This window comes from Heliangelus exortis, chromosome 2 (assembly GCF_036169615.1).
Source record: "Heliangelus exortis chromosome 2, bHelExo1.hap1, whole genome shotgun sequence".
Lineage (NCBI taxonomy): Eukaryota > Metazoa > Chordata > Aves > Apodiformes > Trochilidae > Heliangelus > Heliangelus exortis.
Window position 1 is genome coordinate 138,901,008 of NC_092423.1, and position 14,906 is coordinate 138,915,913.

At 46.9% G+C, this 14,906-nt stretch overlaps 1 protein-coding gene across 2 annotated transcripts in view; it reads left to right on the forward strand.

Moving 5' to 3' along the window:
• The first annotated feature begins 6,947 nt into the window (after window positions 1–6,947).
• Window positions 6,948–14,906, forward strand: part of ZHX2 (zinc fingers and homeoboxes 2) — a 73,937-nt gene continuing 65,978 nt past the window's right edge. Inside the window, exon 1 of one of the 2 annotated variants that reach the window (XM_071738297.1) lies at window positions 6,948–7,229. The gene's annotated coding sequence lies outside the window, so the exon portion shown is untranslated. The remainder of the gene's footprint in view (window positions 7,230–14,906) is intronic. The other variant, XM_071738296.1, reaches the window with a different exon arrangement.

Below are 14,906 nucleotides of genomic sequence, written 5' to 3' on the forward strand. Positions count from 1 at the left end.
GCACCAGTTCCACCATAAGGGACAGAGGAACCTATGGCATCTAAGGGCTGCATGGCCTTCTGTCACTCTACAGACCTCAGCAGAGCAGACCTGCTGTGGTCCCCTAGACCTTACCATCATATAGAAGTCCTTACAATTTCTTAACACTTGAAAATCTAGTACTATGGAAGTCCAGTACTTTTCTGCACAGCGTGTGACTTGAGGAACTGTATCGATTTTCACAGATTCTCTTCTTCCCTTCCCAAAGCACCCCTCAGCTTTGTTAATACATATCACTTAATAGGTACATGTAATTTAAATCCTCATAAATACCACCATGTCTATTCAGCAACAAATAAAATAGCTGAACTAGGCTGCCTGTTAACTTTCCAGATCCCCAGGGAGGTGGCAGATTGTACCACCAACCCCTCTAGGTTTTTCTCAAATATCCTCATCAATTCTGCTTGCACCACCAATCCAGAGATGCTATATTCTAATCTAAGGGACAGATAAAGACACATTCTGAAATACACACTAAAGTACAGATAAATATACAAGATGTCTCTGTGAATTTGTTACACGTGCAAATAGCTTCCTGGAAGAGCAGGCTCAGCTTGATGTTAAAATCTGATCCAAAACCTACAGAAATCACACCCAAAAAAAAGAAAAGAAAGAAAAAAAATCTCTACTTTGAACCAAGGGCTCTGAATCAGGTCTTTGGTTAATTGGAAATGAATACCACTGGGTATGACACCTTCTGGGAGGTCTTTGGCCACTAATCCACTCCAGTTGTCCACAAAGGCTTGAGACAGTTGTCATCTTTCACACCAGGCTCAGCAGGGAGCTGAGAGATGAATGCCTTGGAAAGCCAAACAACTCAGCTCCAGCCCTGTTATCTTCTGGATGGAGCAAAGCCACAGGGGAGCACAGGTGAAGTATGCATTGCCAGTAGCCCTGCCAAACCTGCCCCCAAACAGGAAGGAGAGTTTTGACTCCAGCACTTTCAATCACTAATAAAATCTGCACTTATTTTTCATTCTACTAATGACTTCCAAGACCTGGGGCTATATGTACACAGCCCCACAGAATGTAGGTACACAGAAGGGAAAAAAATGAAAAAGTCTTAAAAATTCCAAGGGTTTCTATTGAATTAATGCCATAAACTGGTAGAAAAGGCTTCTCAACAAAACAACTTTCTCTAAGGAGAGCAAACATGATTTCTCAACTGAATGCCCCCCCAGCCCTAGCACTTCAAATCTTGTAAAAAGCTCTGGGGAAGGCTTTGGCCTGTCTGCTCCAGGACAAATCCCATCAGCTTGTAGCAGAGATCCCACTTCTGTTAATACAGAAGCTGCTTTTATTCCTCCTGCCAAAGCAGCCTTGTCTGCCCAGTCCCACAGTGAGGTCATAACTCAGGGTTGATCACATCACAGCACGTTGCCATGGCAATGCTTGAACTGTCACAAAGGATGTGCGCTATGATTTCACAGCAGATGGGCTGTGAGGGAGGAAGCCCTCATTTAAATTTTAAAAATTGCTTTAGTAATTAGCAAGAGCAATAGAAAAAGGCATTAAAAAGAAAAGAAAAAATCCCTAAACTGCCTCTTGCAGCAGAGGTTATGGGATTCACATGGGATCTGATGGAAAGGATGGCTGAGCTGCTTCTCCAAGTTCACCCAGCCCTTGGGGTTGGTGATGAGTCCAAAAAGTCAGCAGGAGTCCCCGAGCAGCAGGGGGTAAGCAAGGGCCCCCTGCACACCAGTGAATTTCAAAGTACTCCGGAGCTGGGCCAGCCACCCTTCCCAATGGGCAGACAGGAGTGACAGAGGGCAGGAGCAGGGTGCCTCTGTTTTTTTTTAAAACACAGACTGCCCACTGTAAGGGGAAGTGTAGTGTTCTGGCTTCAGAAGTTTTTAGCATGGAGCTGCCTTAGGTACTTCTACGGCTCTTTTTTAATACAGCAGGTTAGGACCCCAAAAGTCACACAGATGTTTTTTGCCCCTGCACCTGGGGGTGTTTGCCCTGGGGGGCTGTTACTCCCCCAAGTGAAGTGTGTAACCTCTTGCTCCCTAATTCTCAGAGCTCCACATCACTGACCCACACGGTAGCCTGATCCAGTCTTGCCCTTCATCTTCAGCATCTCTTTCACAGAGCAATAACCCAGTCCCACCTATTACCCCTGCACTTGGGAACTGACATCAACAACTGACAATGGAGGCAAAGCAGCATCAAGCTTTCCAGATGGCCATGGTGCAGCCCTGCTGCCCCCTGAGTCTCCTCTATCCCCAACAGAGGTGACCTTGAGGAAGCAGAACCTCGACTCCCTGTCCCCATGGCCACCACAGCTTGTTGCAGAGATGCCAGTGTCCTCCAGCTGACCACAGCAGCTCTCTTCCACATCACAGGAGCTCAGCATCCTCAAGTCAGTATTAAATGTCTCTTCCCTCTGCCTGCAGCAGGCACCACACGCCGTGTTTCAGGGACCTTGGGCTGAGTCCTCATATTTAATGGGGGGAGCAGACTTCAATGCAGCATGTTCCTTGTTCGTTCAGTGACTAACTGTTGATCTCTCTAAGAATGAGCCAGATGGTTCCCGTGATAAGTGATCAGCTCTCCTGGAGTTTTTGAAACAGAAAAAGACAGATGCCTGCGTGCCTCTTGCCAGGACCCATCTTAAGCTCAAGCAAGGAGTGCAAATGCTTAGGGAGGTAATGTTCAGGGGATTCTCTCCATTCAAGCTTAGCAACTAATCTCCACCATCAGCCCTGCATCCTGAAGGGGAGGCATCTTGCTTTCTGACAGCTTCCCTCAGCTTAAGGGCACTACAAATCATAAGGTCAGCCCTTATAATTGGATCAGACCTTGATATTGCTTGGCTCTCCTGCGCATTTATATTAACATCTCATTCTGCAGACAACGCATCCGATCAGTGCTCACTACCTCAGCTTGCATTTGCACACCCCAGTGACTGAGAATGCTGACAGGATCAACAAAGCATTTTAGAAAAGGAGAAAGCTTGATTTGAGGAGTAGTTTTGCTAGGATGAAGAAAAACCAAACCACCAAAATAGAGGAGTGAGTGGCTAATGCAGGAGATTTAAAAGCTTTGTTTCTCAGCCACTCCTTTGCACAATGTGTGCTGACCACCAGCCAAGCACCACTTCCTTAGGACAAAGTTGTCCACAAGAGAGGAAAAAAATATAACAGCATTTATCTGCTGATTTCTTTCTAAATATTTTTTACCTTAATTTCTACTGCTGACTGCACATAAAGCCTGACTCTACTACTGTGCTGTCATTAAACACACAAAGTGGGAGCAGGGGAATTGCCATGTCTGTATGAGTCAGAAGAACAAGGTGGAAGCAGAGCTAGGAGCAAGGTGTAAAATTAGCAATTGAAGCTGAAGCTGGTTTTTCTCAAAACCAGCTCTCAGGCAGCAGCTTGGCCCACCAGTCTAGGACTGGTTCACCTTGCCCTGGAGAAGCAAACACATCCTGAAGCTCACAGCCCACCCATGTGCTGCTGCATCACATAGCCAGACTCCACTTGGTCTTACAACATTAGGCCAGCATTAAAATGAACAACTTGTAGCCACACACTCAGCAGAGAATGACTGTCCTGTTATTTACATGCTTCTGTTTTGCCTCTTAAAGGATTCACATTCCCTTTGAGAATATTTACACAGTCTCTTCACAGTGAAATTCATAGCTGCACCTCCAACAGAGGGAATTAGATCTGTAATGCTGACTAAGCCTGCAATTTCACAGGATTAAACAGTCAGAAAGAAACCACTAAAATGAAAAAGTCTGAAATACAAGTGACCATACACATGTCAGACACTCATCTCCTCACCATAAAAAAAGTATATATGCATATTACTACATAGTTCATTACCTTTGACCTAGGCACTATTTCACAGGCGAGTTTGCAACTTTATGGAGCAGATGTCACTTTAAATCTAGAGAAAGTGCACACGGGAAGCAGAGAGGACACTGGGTTTAAAGTAAGCAAGTGCTCTGCCCTCACTTTCCAGGGAAATTGTGCATGAATGCTCACTGTGCTTTGTAATCACTGTGGATTCCATTGTGCTGTTAATTGAGACGAGAGGCCTTATGTAAAAGAAATTTCAAATTGCAAATTTTCTTTTTGCATGTTCTGTAAAAAGTAATTTCCATTTTGTTATGTTGCCCTGCAGTATTTTAATGTTATGTTTCTATGAATTAGTTAGATACCTAAACTTAGCTAGAGTGTTCACATTGCATCCATGATTGATAATTTGGGAGGGGCATGATTTCCCAAGAAACCAAGGCTTTTGCAATTATCAAGTCTTAATTATAAGTGCTGTTCTCTCATTCCTCAGTAAATTTTTGATCCCTTTAGTTAACTTCAATTAAATTTGACAGTCAGAGCTAACTGACTAACTGTAAGCTTCCTAAAAGACTACATCTGGGTAGAGATGTCACACAGTGTGTTGGTCCCACTGCTCAAGATTCAAATGGAGGAGGAATCTGACAAGCAAACTGGAAAACATTCACAGGACAGATCTCTATGCGCTGTATTTTAAACTTCAATGTGGGAAAATGCAAAGTGACACCTGAACAGGTATCCTTAGACTTACCTACATGGTCTGAAACAGCTTCTCTAGCATTAACATTGAACACACAGTGCTCACAAAGCTGTCCTTACATCTTTCATTTAGAATGGCAATAGCAACTGCTACACTTTTAAAACCACATCCTCCTCACATCAAATACTGCTCAATTTTTAATGACCTTTCAGTGCCTAATTTGAGAGAGACATCATCCAAGGGTTGGGGAAAGGCAGATGAGCCCCAGTGGGGGCTTTACTTGGGGCAGGGATCGCTGTGACCTCAGGTTAGAACTGTCTTTGTTACAACCCAGGCGTAAAGTCTGAAACCCCGGGCCCGGCTCCAATTGATGGCTCCTTTTTGCACTTGAAAGGCAGTATTAGCCCTCTGTATCACCCAATCAATCAAAGACCCTTTGGATTTGGCAATTCAAAAAAAGTTAAAGAGGCCTAAAAGCGAGTGTTAATTAGGAAAAGAGCAAGCAGATGAGTTTTCACCTGCTTTTCCAGTGGTCTGCACTTTCAAAAATATTTTCTATTCATAGCATAGAAGTCTTATTTAAAAATTGGCATTGTTTTGTTTTGTTTTGTTCCCTAGGCGTTCAAAATTCAGAAACATTTCCTGAAGCGTCAAACAAAATTTATTCAGCAGTATTTATATAAAAAAGGGAATTTTCATTTGGAAAACAAACAAAACCCCCACATCCTTAAGGAGGAAAACTAGACTTCAGTGAGCATCATCAAGTTCTAATGGTCATCTTCCGTGCCCCCAGCAAGTGTGGAGAGGATGCCCATGCTCATCCCTCCCTAACAGCTACAATTGAGAAAGTCAGCAGAGATCTCCGAGCTGGTGGCAAAGAGGAAGGAATCCATCCTGTTATCAAATACTTGCAGAGACTGTGCTCAATCAGGCAGTCAGAAAACACGCCTACTCAGATAAGGGTATCCCTGCAAAGAAATCTCTTGACACTGCTTTGACATATTTACGTTCTGCCGCGATTATTCAGTTGCAATAACTTGGAGATCCTCTTCTGACACTCTAACACAAGCCACTCTAACACAAGTCCCCAGCCCTGCAAGGGGAAGGGAAACAAGAACATCGCCCGAGGAAGCTCCTCAGGCTGGGACAGGGACTGCAGCCGGGCTCTGACTCCCTGCACAGCGCTGGCTGTACGGGGCAGTCTTTGGAGCTTTAAGTATACAATTCAAATATTGACTTGATGCGACCTAATCAGAGATACCGCATCGCAGATAGCAGAGCCCTGAAGTTAGAGTGAGATTATGCTACTCGTAAGTCCTATTAGCCTGGTCTTGTTGGAAGATCTGCTATCTAGTAGCAAGATACAATCGGTAAATTATTTCTTTTAATTCATTCATTGAAGTTAACAGAAAGTAGCCTGGGTCCTCTCCATCTACATCTCTTTGAAAGAAAGGCAAAGAGGCACAAGAGTTCAGCGACAGTTTTAAACCAGGGAAAGTATTCCTGCGATGCTGCACAGGAGCAGAAATTGCAGCATCCCTTGGAAATACACACCACCTTCTGCGAAGCAAGAAACAACCATCGCCTGAAGTCCACCCAAATTCGGGTTGCTTGGAAAATCTCCGTCACAAGCCGAGGATGAAATGGTGCCTCCCACCTCCGCAGGTAACCTGCCCCGCTCCTGAGGAAGGGGTGCAGCCTCACCCAGCCCCTCAGCATCCCGCTGTCTTCCCTATAGCGGGGGTCCAGCCCCCGCCGTCCTTGCAACGGGGGTCTAACCCCGCCGTTCCTATAGCGGAGGCTCCATCCACGAGATGCTAAAACGGGGGTCCCGTCCCCAAGTCATGTAAGCAGGGTCCAGATTCTGCCACCCCCACAGGGGAAGCTCCAGACCACGCTGTCGAGAACCGAGGGAGGGTCCATACTCCCCGGTGTCGCCACTGATCGTACAGCCCGATTCCGAGGGGGCTTCTCCAGCTGCCAGCCCCGGCTCCGCTCGGAGGACCGCGGAGGGGGGTCCGTGTGGTTCCGTTCGTGGAGCGGGACGGGGTCACGGAGGGAAGCGGCGGAGTACCGGGCGGCGGCACCGGCCGGGCCAGGCACGGGCAGCCGGTGTCACCACATGGGCTGTGGAGAGCCCGGCGGAGCCCACGCTCTGGCAGGGGAGTGCGGGGGGGGGGAGGGGGGATGCGGGACCGGGGGGGGTGCGTGGAAAACTGGTGGGGCCGAGCCGAAGGAGGAGGGGCCGGAGCCGGGCGGGGGGTTGTGGGGGCACGGCCCCGTTCGCAACTTTCCGCCGCGCCGAGGGACCCCGGCGGCCGCGCCGGCGGTGGTATCGTATGCAAATACGCACGCTGACGTCAGAGATCATGTGGGTTTTGGCGTAGATCCCCACCGATCGAGGGCTCTTTTTTTTTTTTTCCTTTTTTTTTTCCTTTTTTTTTTTTCCTTTTTTTTTTTTTTCCTTTTTTTTCTCTCCCCCTTTTTTTTCCGCGGCGGGGCCGGGCGCCGTCTGCGTGCGTGCGCGCGTGGCGGTGCGCGCGTGTTTCCCCGCGGGCCGGCGCGGCGGGGGCGGGGGGCGCGGGGTCCCACGGAGCGGCGCGGAGCAGCACGCGGAGCCCCGGTACCGCCGCGCCCGGGACAGTCGGTGCCGCCGCCCTGGGCGCAGGTAGGAAACTTCCCAGGCGGTTCTCCCCGTCCCCGTGTTCCCCCCAGTCCCGGCGCTCCCCCCATCCTCCCCCTCCTTCCACACGGGCACTCGCCGGCGCTGCCGCCCCGGCCGCTCGCACCCAACTTTTCCTCCTGCGAAAACTGTCCGGTTCCCGGGACTCCGGCGGGGGCCGAGGGGTGGGGGCGGGGGAGGAAAGGGGAGGTTGGGGGGGGGGGGAGACCGCCGGGGGTTGGTAGCGGGGAGGGTTGTTCGGGGTGGGCTTTTAATCTTTTTAGGTATATTTTTAATTTTCACCGTGCAGCCTCCTTCCCTCCACCCCGGTCCTCCTCCCCGCCGCCTCGCGATGGCAAGTTTGGGTGAAGGGGAGAAAGCAGGAGGAGGAGGAGGAAGGAGGGGGGGGGGAAGGAAAAAACATGTCTACGTTTGTCTATGTCGACATCAGCAACACAAAATATGGCGTCCGCTTTCGACAGGGCGTTACGTAGAGGCGAGCAGGGCGATTTTGTCAGTGCGGGCTTTAAAAAGCAGCCGCCGGTTTCCAGGGAGGGGCGGGGGAGGGGAGGGGGGGGGGAGCAGCCGCCCCGGGGTGCTGCGGACGCGGGGGAGGCCCGGCGGCAGCCGCCACGCGTGGCTCCGCGCCCACGGCCGGACTTGGCAGCTGTTGTTTCTGCTTTAATTTTTTATTTTATTTTATTTTCCTCTCTGCCCTCCCATCCTTGTCCTCCCCCCTCGCACCCCGTGGCTCCGTGTCCGTATCGCGGAGGCTCTCTGGCTCTTGTCCCGCTGCAGCCGGTACCTGCGGAGAGCGGCGGAGCGGGTGGCACCGAGGCGGAACCGCGGCGGGGCAGAGCCGGGCTCCCCACTCCATCCCCACCTCGGCCTCTGCGAAAGTCTCTGCCCTCCTCTGGCATTTTATTTTCCCTGGGATGGGGCGGTTTGGGGAAACTCAGCATTGGCATGTTGCACCCAGGGTTTTGTTTTGTTTTTTGTTTTGTTTTTTAAGAGGGGTGACTCCCTTTTGTTTTAGTTTGTTTCCAGAGCCATCACATAACTCTTTTTTCTTTTCTTTTTTTTTTTCTTCCCCCTTTTTCTTCTCTCTGTCCCTCTGAGATAAGGGAGACAGCAAAAGACTCTGATTTTTCTCCCCTCTTTGCTAGAAATACAACTTGGAAGTGCGGAAGTGGAGTTGGGATGTGCTTGTCTGACTTTGGGGTGTTGCTCTGCCCATCTTTTCCTTGAGACCTTTTGTTCACTTTGCGCCTGGGAATCCCTCTGTGGGGAGAGAGCCTGACAGGGGGCATGGCCTCGGTTTCCTCCTGTCATGGGTTCCCCAGGCACCTCTCTGATGGAGGCTCCCCATCCTCTCGGGGCAGGTGCTCCTTCTGAAGTCAAGGGATTTTGCAAGGGCCCTGCCGTGCAAGGGAACCCTGGAAGTTTTTGGTCAGAAGGTGGAAGGCAGAAAGGACAAAAGCATCGAGAGGAATGGGAATAGGAGCAAAGAGGAGGACTACTGCTGGTTGTGAAGGTGGCTTGATGATAAGGATTGCTGGGTGTCAGCACCTCCAGCCAACTCGGTACCAAGGTCGCAGCTCCAGGAGCATCAGACAAGGGTGATGGAATGTGCAGTGCCTTGGGAAGCTGCGCCTCTGGTAGCAGTGGGGATCTCTGTCAACAGTGCTGGGGTTCCAGTGTAAATCTGGCACCTAGGCAAAACTGGTTTGTCTTACTTGTTTTGTCCCACCTAGATTCATATGCACAGGCATAGTTCAGGAAGGAATTTTAGCACACCCTTTAGTGGAACAGTGATGGCCACCCCATTGTAACCCCTTTCCAAATTTGGGCTGAGAACTAAAATATCAAAAATCTTAACATAAGTCTTTTAGAGCAAATGATCATTGCTACTCTCTGCTTCATTATCCAGCTCATCTACAAATAGTAGCTAGTCAATGAGTTGTCTTTTTTCTCTCTTTTTTTTTGGGGGGGGTGGGGGGGGGAAAACCCCTACAGATTAAACTTTGTGCAAGGTTTGTTCCTCCTGGCTGGGGTTGGGGTAGTTGTGCAGGCACAGGTGTGAGTAGCAGGGGTCTGTGTCTCTTGCAGGAGCCTCTTACATGTTGCCTTACTGGGGAATGGCATGTGAGGTAACACGGCTGTGAGCTGACATGGTTTTATTAGACCAGTAGAGGAGGAATTTTGTTGCTTAAGAGGTATCTGTGACCGAATTGCTTTGCCAGTGTCATATATTCCTGTCCTGGTGAAGCCTTTCTAATGTAGATGTGGCTTCGGTCTGTTGCATGAACTCGGCAGCTCTTTGAAACACAGAATTGCAAATTGCTCTCCAGGTCAGGGAAAGCAAGGTTCTGGCCAGCAATCTGGAAGAATATAAATGCTAAAAAGTCCGTGCATTTTTAAAGTCGTTGGCTGGTCCTTATTTTAGCCCAGCAGTCGTGTGCCTGTTTATCCCCTTCCAGGCTTCTGCAGCACCTCCTGCAGAAATGAATGGCCTGGAGCTGGCTCCAGTTCATCCTCTCCTCTTGTACCTGTGATGAACTTAGTGCTGGAAAGTGCTTACAGATGCACATATCTCAGTTACCATGTGAATGCTCACCTTCATAAAGTGACATTTTTCCTGCCTCCCCACCCCAAAAGTTCACCTGCAGAGTTTCATCCCACAAGATATCTCTGCTGGTGGTGCTTGAAGGCAGTGTGATCCCCAAAGTGTGCAGTGTTCTTTCTCTCAAAATACCACTTTTTTTTCCTTTTTACCCTAGTTACAATCCATAGTTTTTCGACAGTGGCTGTAAAATCAATAATCCATTTAAGTTTTGATTCTCTTTTGTTAGAGTTGTGTTATGTTTTTATTAAAAGTAAAAAAAATAAATAAAAGTAGCATTAAATATAGCAAAGTTACTTGCTTCTTTTTAGATTTCTAGGTTAGTTTCAAACTGCTGCAGGCTGGAAGGAGAACACAGCAGGTTTTGCTCATCTTCATACATGATGAAGATTTTTAATGCCAGGCATGAAATCACTGGTTTTGCATAAAACCCAACATCCTTGGGTTTTATTCCATTTATCTTTGCTCTAACTCAGGTGGTCCTCAGTGATATTACTTGGAGTCTCTTCTGGTTGAGATGTTTTGATCCATGTCTAAATTATTTTCCTGTGTGTCAACTTAAGGAATGAAAATAAATCAAAATAGTATTTTTCCTAGAATTTATTTAGAAATGACACTGTCACAACTGAATTCCTTGAGATTTTAGCATGGCTGCCATGCTGTAGTAAAGCTGCATCTGCTTTTTGTGTGGAGAGAGTGTAATGGTAGTTTTGACTTTCAAGTGTGATTATAATTCAGCAAGTGTGTTCTTTCACTAAAAGTTGTTGCAAACTGAATGTTGCAACTTGTGTATCTGTATGATGGTATCTGCTTTTATTGAAAGTAAGTAATAAAAACAGGCATTAAACTAATCTTAAAAGATTTTAAGTTAAAGCTGTTTGAGTAATGGTTGGTCTAATGTCAAGGTGTGTTTACATGTGTCTCATCAGGTGGAAATACTATTTGTGATTTTAGTTTATTTTATCGACTTCAAAAATAGGCAGGTCTGAAGTTTAAAGGTTGTCATGATCCAGTGTAGTCCTGGAGTACCAGTAAATTTGTCTTTTTTCTGCAAAAGCCAGAAGAGCTGTTGATTTCCAGAACATTACAAATGCTTTTGAGAGTGTGATTTGCAGAGGTGTAGCAAAATGGGAAAGAAGTGAACTGAGCCTTTGCAAGATGAAGGGGAGAGAGCCTAATTCCAGCCTTGCCATCCAGAGGCAGTTCAGAAATCAGCAGCCCAGCCCTCCTTCCCCAAAACTGCTGTGTCTGCAAATCAGAAGTGGAGTTTGAGATACTGTTTTGTTTTTAAAATAATGCACTTTGGATTGTTGCAAGAAATTCCAGGAGTCTGGATTTAAGATGATGCTCTTGATGAGCTTTTCTCAGTACCATGTGACCCAAAACCTTTTCCTAAAGTAAAAGCTGAAGTTAAAACTGATTTTCTGTATAATGAGTTTAACAAAAAATGGACAGTATTGTGAGTCTGATGGTATAACTGTGAGATCCAGTCAAATTGAGTGATACAGAGTTATTCAAGGAGATGTGCAAAATTATTTTGTGTATTTAGTACGAAACAACCAGTACAAAGTCTGGTTTTTATAAGTGAATGGATGGAGAATGACACAGACAAGCAGAGCAGGTTTTGGTATCGGTAACCAGGAGGGGACTTTGTTAAGTCCTTCTGGAAAGTTTATTCTGGTAGCTGAGGACATGGGTTATTGTGTCACCTCCCCTGTGGCAGATGCCTCTCTTGAACTGGAGGATGTGAGGGCATGTGCCCAAGCTGCCTGCAGTGATGCTCCAAGCAGGGCTGGCAGTGGGAATGGTGGTGTTGGCACTTGGCAGAGGGGAGCATTGGCCATCTGGAGGGCTGATGGAGAAGGGAGGAAGGGTCGGGAAGCAAATGGGGAAAGAGGTGACCTGTAATTCCTCTGTGGTTAGAAATCATACATCAGGAGTGGAGCAGGGAGATTTCAGTGAGAGATTTCACAACCTTTTGTGAACTGGCCCAGTGTGCAGGTTATGTGCTGGGTGGTGAAAGCAGGGCACGTGCAAGGAATTCAGTGTCCCTCCAGCAATGAGCCTCCCCAGTTACATCGAGGGTTTATATCTTCTCCAGGTTGTGGCCTCTGGGGAGATTCTCTGGTGGGGAACTTATGTAGCAAAACAAATCCTGCTCACCACTAGCTTGTCCCTCAGATTAACTTTTGCAGGTATTTTGGGAGGAATTTGCAAATGCCTCTCCATCATAAGCTACATATATACATAGGCTCACCCTTCAGCTCAGTTGCCATCTACACTTTTCACAAGCTCTGAATTGATGAAGATCTTCTCCATCCTGTGCTGCCACTTTGTCTCACAGCCAGGGGAAACCCTCTGGCTGCCCAGCCCCAGGTGCTCTGGTTAGAAGGGCAACCCCATATCCAGAAGATCGTAGAACTATAGAATTACTCAATGGAAAACACCTTTTAGGATCACCCAGTCCAAATGTCTTGCTATAGGCAGTGACATCATTCACTAGATCATGTTGCTCAAAGTCCCCTGCAACCTGACCTTGAACACTTCTAATGATGGGGCATCTATAATTTTGCTGGGCAACCCATTCCAGTGTCTCGCATCCCTCACTGTAAAAAATTTCTTCCTGACCAATCTAAAACTGCCTCTGTTTGGTTTAAAACCATTGCCCCTTGTCCCATCACTGAAGGCCTTGGTACAAAGTGAGCACATACATATTTCAGACCACTTAATATCTCTTTACACAGGGTACCCAGAGCTTAGGAGTGCTCGAGCACTTTGGTGGAGTCAGCGTCTCAATGACCATGCCAAGAACTTGCTCCCTGGGTTAATTTGCTGGTTGTGGGCTTATCCTTCCAACTCTGTGTGGTGAGTTTGATAACCTTTATTTAGCTGCATTATTTTAAAACTCCTCTTTTGCTGCTGTAACAGCTTTTGTGCTTGTGGGTTTTGCCAGCACAGCTGCATCAGTGACATGTCCTGCCCTGGGCTGGTACAACTGCATGGAAAGCAGTAGTGGTACAGACCTGACAGGAGATGTTCCCATGCAGAGATATCTGCTGTTGTGTGCTTGTTCAGCTCATGATGTCTGCACATCACCCCTCCTCTCTGGGAAACTTTTTACTGCCTGAGTTAAACCCAAGTTAAGCTCAGTTCTCCCAGCAGAAGCTTGGAGGCTCCGGGCCACAGGAGCAGGCACATCCTAGTCCAAACTCAAGTGGCTTTGTGCATGTCACAGAGTTCCCTCCCAACCAGTGTTATCTGACCGTGATATAGTTGAGTTTACTTGAGAGTTTCCTCCACAACCTGAAAATCACCTTGTCTCCTGGAAAAATCTGACAAAGCTGAAAAACAAAATTCCTTTGTATTTTACTCCACTGTCTCCTTAGCTGTGGGTTTGCACAGAAACAATCTCAGTGAGAAGCAGCTTTCTGCTTCAATCCCTCCTTTCTTAAGTGAGATAGATAAGGATTTTTTTTTTTTTTTTTAAGTTGTAGTGTATTGGTGATGTGATCTGCAGTGTGGTCCCAGCTGGCACCAACAGGGGATTATAAACTTCATGAGAGCAGTGGGAGGGGTGGAACAGGAATTTCTTGCACTGGTTTCTGTGCCTCATTGTAGATCCAAAATCTTAGTTTTCTTCCTCTCTCTTTCTCCCGTTCTTCATGCCCTGACTGTATTTCCCCTCTTAAATACTAAATTTTTTTTTAAACCTGCAACTTAAAGTTACCAGTGGAATTTGGGTTTTCTTTTCTTGTTGTTAATTGTGTGTTTTTCCCACAGTTTTCTAGTAAGTGTTAAAACTGCATATTTGACTCGGTATAGCTTAAAACAAAACAAAACAAAACAAAACAAACAAAAAAATCCTCCGAAACCAATGAGGTTTTCTCACTTGTTTTTTGAGCTAGTGACAATACGTAAGGAAGCCTCAGGTTCAGCATTATTTAACCTCTAGTCTGGTGAGCGAAGCAAGAAGTCCTGTGAGCAAAACAGTATAGGGAAAAATGTGTTTCTTTTAAGTGGAATCTTGTTGTTTAGGGGTTAATTTAAAAATAGCAGCCCCAAAAAACAAAAGAAGTTTCTGTGCCACTGCTAAACTCACCCTCAGAGAGGTTCAGTAAAATACTGGTATTTCTTAAGAGCTCTGTGCCCCTTCCTTCACCTCCAATGTTTCTTTTTCTCACTTTTTTGTAACTCTAAAGCAAATTTCATGCATATTAGTTTCAGTTACTTTAAGTTACACTTCACTCAGCAGAAGTGGAAAAATACTAGGGGGTTGCGTTTGTGTTTTTTTTTTTTAAATCTTATTTGGAAGAAGAAAATCCATGAGTAAACAGTTGGAGGTAGTAAGTTTTGTTGGATTTCTAAGAGTGCTGGAGAGGGTGGCCCTGGGAAGCAATGTGGGGAGGTTTTCCATCCTCTCCTGCCGGGGGGAGCCGGTACAAAGCAGACAGCACCAGCATCTCCAAGCTTTGCTGCCAGGCTGGAAGAGCACTGCTGATTCACTCTCGCATGAAATAAAGGAAAGTCCTGATGGTTCTGGCCTGAAGTGTTTTTCAAGAGACGTGTTCCCCACCCCTGTACCCGCCTCCCACCTCTAAAGCAAATATGTTTTGTTGTGAGGGGTTTTTTTTTCAGCATCCTCTTTAGCATGAACTGTCAGGCACCACAGGGAGTTTTTTGTTGTCTTTTGTCTCTCCGGAAACTGATTTATTTAAATGATATGCTGGGAGCATACTGCTGTTGCAGGCTTTGGTGCTTGTTGTCTTCCAGGCTTTGGTACATTTTCCTTGAAAATTATGGAAAATGGGGTAATCCCAGAGAATCATGGTCCCCCCTGAAGCTGAGTAGACACCCTGCATTTTTCTAAAGAGGTTCCCCTAGTAGGCTTCTGAGAAGAGCAGCACTGGGCCCAGCCTATCTATTTACATGAGACTGAAAGGTGAGGAAGTTGTTTGAAGGCTCTTCTCCCCCCTGGGGACAGCACTTGGTCACAGGGCTGGGTGTCCATGTGGCTATTGCTGCTTCCATCCATCCTGGGGCAACTGCTGCACCAATACCTTCATTTTATTCAGGCAA